At 33.1% G+C, this 7,500-nt stretch overlaps 1 protein-coding gene and 1 pseudogene across 1 annotated transcript in view; one reads left to right on the top strand and one right to left on the bottom strand.

Moving 5' to 3' along the window:
* The window catches only part of LOC122354316, a 4,761-nt pseudogene extending 4,048 nt beyond the window's left edge, over window positions 1–713 (top strand).
* Window positions 1–7,500, bottom strand: part of LOC122353861 (G protein-coupled receptor 137Ba-like) — a 1,117,577-nt gene that overhangs the window by 591,611 nt on the left and 518,466 nt on the right. The window lies entirely within an intron of this gene.

Genomic DNA, 7,500 nt, shown 5'->3' with positions numbered 1-7,500 from the left:
GAGTTTGTATCTCCCAATCCTGACTTTATCTCTCGCTTTATATTTTTTCACTTCGTAGCTTTCGGTTCTGTGCCTAAATCTTCTGGAAATTCTTCTGGAGTTAAAAAAAGTGTTGAAATGGATTTCTGTAATAATTTATCATTTAAAAAATGACCTGCGAGTATTGTTCCATGGAGCACTTATTTCTCTGAAGCTGCTGAAACACAAATATAAAACCTATAGTACCAAAAAAAATCGCATTTTCACTTAATGCTCAGATCTTTTGATATTTTTGTCCGATCCGTTGTCATAGTAATCACTGTCCATCATCACATGTTTCAAATCCCCATTTAAAGACACTGTTATGGTCCCCATTGACTTCACTGTATTTTCTTCTACTAGAGGCCAGCGAGAACATCGACCCCGCTCAGATCACGCTTTCTTCAAAATATCTTCCTTTATGTTGGTGATAAAATGGCGTACGGTGTAGACCAATCCCTTTAAATACAGCTGCCAGTCCTGAAACTTTTGCAGCATCAACTGTATCGGCGTTAAACATCGTTAAGATGCTGCGTTAAAGGTTTCTCCGGCTTGGTCTTCAGGTGAGGTGGGCGACTGGAAGAATCATTTTTCTGGCCCCAGAAGCGAAGTGGATGGGCGAAACTTTTCCAAGCCAAGCTCGCCCGCGGGACAAAACTAGGAGCCAGAATGAAATCGACCTTTACTGCCAATAAGCGGGCGACAGGGATTTACCGTCATTCACGGCGGCCGTTCAATTCCATTGTTTACCATAAGCACAAAAACCTCACTGTCGTTAATCCTCATTCTGTGTATTAATATCGCGATTAAAAAGATGGCGTCAGCGCTGTCAGAAACATCCTTCAGGAGCGTCCACCGCTAGTAAGTGGGCTGTCGGCTGAATCCCGTAAACCTCAGTAATTCTGATGCTTGCAAACTGTACAGAGTTAAAGCGCTCTAATGGCTGCGCGGGGAGGAAAGCGGCGCGCATGCAAATAATAAAAGCATAACCGGCCGTAAACGGTGATTGCATGTTTAGGGCAGCAAAATAAAGAGAATGACCACTTTTAAAAAGCACTTCACGTCGATGTCAAGGTTTTGGGTCCAAGCAAACTAATTCAGGCATCATTTGGTAGATTCTGGTGAAATTATGAGGATAAACCAACAAAACTATACGAGAATAAAGAAATACGAGTCTTTTATTTTATTGTCATGAAGATACTATTTGTTTTAATATTTTAGTTTTAGCTATTTTGCCCTTGTTTTATTTTTATATTTTTATTTCAATTTTTAAAAATATGTTCATATATTTTCTGATTTTTTTTTAATTTTTTAACTATTTTTAAATATATTTTTGTATATCAAGGTATGAAGGAAATAAAAAAATAAAATAAAATAAATATATATATATATATATATATTACACACACGTATATATACACATATATTTTTTAAATATATTATTTATATATTTTAAATATACTTTTTAAATATATGAAGGGGAAATAAAATAAATAAAATAAATAAATATATATATATATATATGTATATATATATATATATATATATAAATATATATGTATATATATATATATATGTATAAATATATATATATATATATATATATATATATATATATATAGATATACTATATATATATATAGATATACATATAGTATATATATATATATATATATATATATACACATATTTATTATATATATTATTTATATATTTTAAATATACTATTTTTAAATATATATTTTTGTATATCAAGGTATTAAGGAAATAAAAAAAAAAAAAAAAAAAAAAAAATATATATATATATATATATATATATATATATATATATATATATATATTATATATATATATCATATTATTCCTTCATACCTTATATAAAATATATATTTTAAAAAATAGTTAAATGAATATATGTATATTTATATTGTATATATATATATTTTCATAATATTATATACACATTTCATAATATTTTATATTATTATTATTTTTATATAAATATTTATCAAAAGAATTTCTGTCAAAAAACTCATTATGAATCAGCTGATATGACCTTTGTTTCACGTGCATTGCATCGTGGGAGCGCATTTAATTAAGACAATAACAGTTGGTAATTAGTACTTCATAATCCATCGGCCAGGCCAGTTTACACACAGGCATAGTTTATATGGTGCATAAATATGGCTCGAAGCTAGTATGCCGCGCTGTTAGAACTCGTCAGGAGCATGCCATCATTCCTAATGAAGTCTAGTATTAGCCGTGTGACGATGTGAGACAACAGATGACCCCTGCATGAACAGCACATCCTGGAAACGCTGCAAGTTTTTCTTGTCAAAAACAAGATGATCAGTGAGGAAATGCAGAAAAGTGCTCATATCCGACCGGCATCGTTCAAACTAGAATTTAATCTGATTTCAGGGTAATGCCACCAAAACAGGAAGGCGTAGGCCACAGTCTAATATACATATATATATATATGCGGTCCAATCAAGTGCATATTAAAGTTATAGATAAGTCTCCAATCTACAGCAAGGAGCAAACACTGATCTCTGGCTCCAATGGTTTATAACTACAGGAAAAACAGCTGTTGCATTATATTTCAGTGGTGATGAGAGAGTATTTTGCAGCGGAAACACAAGAAGTCACTTGACTCAACACGCATGAGCGGTTTCATTTCACAGCAAAAAATATAAACAGCAGAATGACCCAAAAGCCTTTAAAAACATCAGAAAGTGGGGTTTTTAATGCAAAAACACAGTAAAAATTATGAGATTTTTCACAAATCAAAATGAGGAGTTTTTATTGCGATATACAGTAAAATGTAATTTTTCTGTGTGATCAAACCTGAGTTTTTAGCATCATTACTCCGGCTTCAAGTGTCACATGATCCTTCGAAATCATTCTAATGTGCTGAACATTGAAAATAATCAGAAATATTCAGCAAATCGGCGTATTAGGGCGATTTCTAGTCGTTCGCATAAATGATCGATTTTATTTTTGTCGTTAAATGTCTTCACTGTAAGCTTCTGATCTATTTAACGCCCTTGCTGAATGAAATCGATTTCTATTTTTAAATAAAAGTCATTAATGCTAAACTTGAATCCAGCGTGAAGCTTGAGGGTGATCGTGACCGGAGGCGGCTTGGAAGCTGAAGTACACACGCGAAGAAAAAATGGCAGCGTTCGGGAAAACAAATCTTGTGTTGATGTCATTTATCAAACTCTTCCCCATTTCGGCAAAGAAGAAAAGCACACAGGTTCAAATATCACACGAGGCTGCCCTTTTCCGCTCGGATCAGACCCAATCAGCACCGAGCTGGCCGTCTGTGATACAGATCACCTGTTCCATGTAAAAGGACACATCACAAAACATGCTCTGTTTTCTTGTATTCATCCATACGCATTTATTTTCTTCACTCCAAATATGTTAATAAGCGTCAAAAAGGCATCCATTATTAATATAAACATCACGTCTGAACTCTATTGCTGTACATGGTATGGTAATTTTTGCAGAAAAATGTGTATCCCTTTGGTTATCATTAATTATTTATATGCAAATGAAGCGCTTATTTTAATAATTGCATTAAGTAATATAGTTACTTTTATATTTACATATTTATTTTCTTTATGTATAGATTTTTGAACACGGTTTAATGTAATTATCACAGTGTTTCTAAAAATATTAATATATATAAATTAAATTGGAAAAATTAATTATTGAAATATAAATGGCGTATTATTTCAAAGTATTAGATGAAATCTATTTACGTGGATTAGATTAGAAATTCTAACGGTAATCCGTTTTAACTTTATGTTGTCTTAAATATATTTTAAAATATAATTTTTTGAGATTTTCTTTTTAAATGAAGATTAATGTCTAGTATTTTCATAATATTGCATTAGATATTCAATGAATTTCACCCCAAAATTGTATAATTATAAAATAATAATAATAATAAAAAAAATTATCAATTATTTAAAATATAAATATAGTTTTCCATTGTTTCACATTTATTTTCATAAGAGACAGTGGTCACAAATATTATTTGGATTTTTATTTAAGATTATTGTAGTGTTTTCATAGATTAAAAAAGACAAATTTATCCCATTAATAACAAAGGAAAATGAAATACATTTTAAAAAATAATAATAATATGTATGAAACAGAAATAAGTGTATTTTACACTGTAACGTTATTTTAATTTAATTACTTTTATATGGACCATATGGAAACTATAAGCATCAGTTTTTTCAAAGTAGCGTTGTATTTTCCAGGTTCTAGGACAATATCACTACAAAACTAGCTAAAACAAAAAATCCTAATTAAAAGGCATCATCAGCTTAGAAACATAATTAGTGGCTAATTTCCATCTCTGGTTTTACTTTGACTGTCATGCTGAGATCTGGTTTGAGGAGTCGGTCAGAAGCAGCCGCGCAGGAGCTATGAGTCCTGAGGAGCCGTTACAAACTCCCAGACCACCATCATCTCTGCAGACACAGCACATTTCGCAGGGTTTCACAGAGGCAGCGGAATATCACTGAGACCTGGCAACCCCACGAACACCCTGTAAGCGATACCATGGCAACACACTGCACACATATTTTTTACACCATAGCAACACACTGCATACATCACGTAACACCATAGCAACACTGCATACATATGCCAACACCATAGTAACACCATAGCACACCTGCGCCATATAGCAACACCATAAGTAACACCATAGCAAACACACTGCATACTATATTTTACACCATAGTAACACACTGCCTACCTCGCAACACCATGGCAACACACAGTACATGTGAAGCACCATAGCAAACATTACAAACATAAGCAACACCATAGCAGACACACTGCATACATACGTAACACCATAGCAACACACTGCACATATGTAACTTACACAGCAACACACTGCATACATATATAACACCATAGCAACCTGCATACATATAACAACACGCAGCAACACACGCATACATGTAAGCGCCATACATAGCAACCATTACAAACATGAGCAACACCATAGCAACACACTGCATACATATGCAACAACACCATAGCAACCTGCATACATATAGCACCATACCATGAAGTAACACCATGGCAACACCTGCATACATATGTAACACCACAGCAACACATTACAAACATAAAGCGCGCCATAGCAACACACTGCATACATGTTGAAAGCGACATAGCAACACATTACAAACATAAGCAACACCATGTAACACACTGCATACATGTGAACGAACATGGCAACACATTACAAACATAAGCAACACCATAGCAACACACTGCATACATGCTTGGAACACCATGAGAAACATACTGCATACATATGTAATACCATGCAACACATTAAAAACATAAAGCAACACCATATGCAACACACATACATGTGAAACACCATGTTGCAGCAACGCAAATGCAGCACCACATTATAAACACACTGAAGAGTCCACCAGCAGCTCCATAGCAACACACTAAATACATTTGGAACCATGGAGGCAACACACACTGGCAACAGGTTTGAGGAAGGACAAAAACTATGTATTCAATTATATAATTTCAATAGTATAGAATTCTACATATTTTTGTTTCTATATTAATATCAATGTTCTATATTAATGGAGATTTAAAACACAGTAAGTTACTTAAAAAATAGACTTTTGATTAATGCACAATATTAATGTACTACTATACAGTAAATTTAACCTAATTATTTTTCACACTAAAAATACCTAAATAATATTAATGAATTGTTTCACTGTTATTTAAAACTTAACTTCACCTCAAAACTCACATGAAAAATACATGACTATATTTTCAAATCAAAAACTATGAAATATAAATGAGAAATTATGTAAATGCTAAAAAATCTGTCATTATAGGTTCATTTTTGCCTTATTTCTTTTATATAGCATTAAATCAGCATAAAAGTACAAAATATCACAAAGACTCAGCAAACTCCCAGACACACTTTTGTACCTATGCATTTTAATTGCATATATTTGGAGTTATATATATATATATATATATATATATATATATATATATATATATATATATATATATATATATATATATATATATATATGGATTTCCACTGTGACCTAAAATGACCTGTTTTACTGTACACTGACCTGAATACAGCGTAGGGCGCAGTCATATTAGATTAGCAGACCTGCAGAATTCTGTAATAAGATTGACCGGTGCTTCTATAATGACTCTGATACAACTCATATCTCGTCATACCTCTCACAATCTAATGAAGAAGCCCAATTACCACGAAGACCGCCTCAACCTTCCAGATTTAAGACTTCAAAAAGCGTGCCACAATTAAACAGCGGCAGCTCGTTTTCCTTCTATGAGAAAGCACAGCAAACAACCAAAAACATACCGGGCTTGAGCGCCGTTCAAGTATAACACGGAAAAATGAGTCAGTGGCATTTTCGCTCTTTCGAGAAACCCAATTTGAGTTTGACCGGCAGATCACGCTGCTGGGTGTATCCTGCGGGACTGTGTGGCTTGAGACAGGCGCTTCAGGAGCACGTGGATAATCAGGTGTATAAAGAGGCGGTGAGAGGAAACGGAGAGACAGACAGACAGGAAGTGGCGAGAAGCTCTTCTTCATCCGTACAGGGTCATAGATCATATACAACCTGACCGTAAATGCGCTATTACGTCTGTTTTATATTATATACACTGTTAAATAAACAATAAAAACATAGCATAGGATTAGGTGCTTGTTAACAAATTTCAAATGTATGCATATATATATATATATATACATATATAACACTATGAACTATAGAAACTACATGGAATATTTAAATACATTTATGTAATATATATTGTTAGAAAAAGCGTCACATTTCAAATTAATGTGCAAATTATTCAAATAAAATGTTTTGGGCTTTTTGTTATTTGGGAGAGTAAGTGGGATTTAACTATTTATAAATGCATTTTTAATGATTATATAATATATATTGATAGATAAAAACTCAACCATGCATAGGTAGTTGCTCACCTTTTACTTTCATGAATGCATTCACTATTCATTATATATTATACATAAACATTTACTTTACGGACTTTTTCAAGCTTGAAACATTTTAAGCGTATGCATTTATTAAAATAAAGCGCCTCGTGATCTTATGCGAAGCGGAAACTTAATTCACATTTCACAAATGCATTTGTTAATGGTCATATAACTGACACTGTTTAGAAAATGCAAATTTATGGGTAGCTTTATTTACAAATGTGCAAAAATAAATATCTTTTTTTGCGCGCCGCCCCGTGCCGTTAAGCACATTACGTATTTTAACAACTGTGTGTTCTGACCTGGTTTCAATGTCCGTGAAAGACATGATTTCACTGAGCAGCTGTCAGACGGCTCCTGCTGATGGCCGTCTGGGGCGTCTTCTGCTGCAAGGACTCTTGCGCTGCCTGCACCATCTCTGCATA

This window comes from Puntigrus tetrazona, chromosome 11, assembly GCF_018831695.1.
Source record: "Puntigrus tetrazona isolate hp1 chromosome 11, ASM1883169v1, whole genome shotgun sequence".
NCBI classification, from domain to species: Eukaryota; Metazoa; Chordata; class Actinopteri; order Cypriniformes; family Cyprinidae; genus Puntigrus; species Puntigrus tetrazona.
The sequence above is the reverse complement of the archived record's forward strand: the minus strand, read 5'-3'. Positions and strand labels throughout refer to the sequence as shown.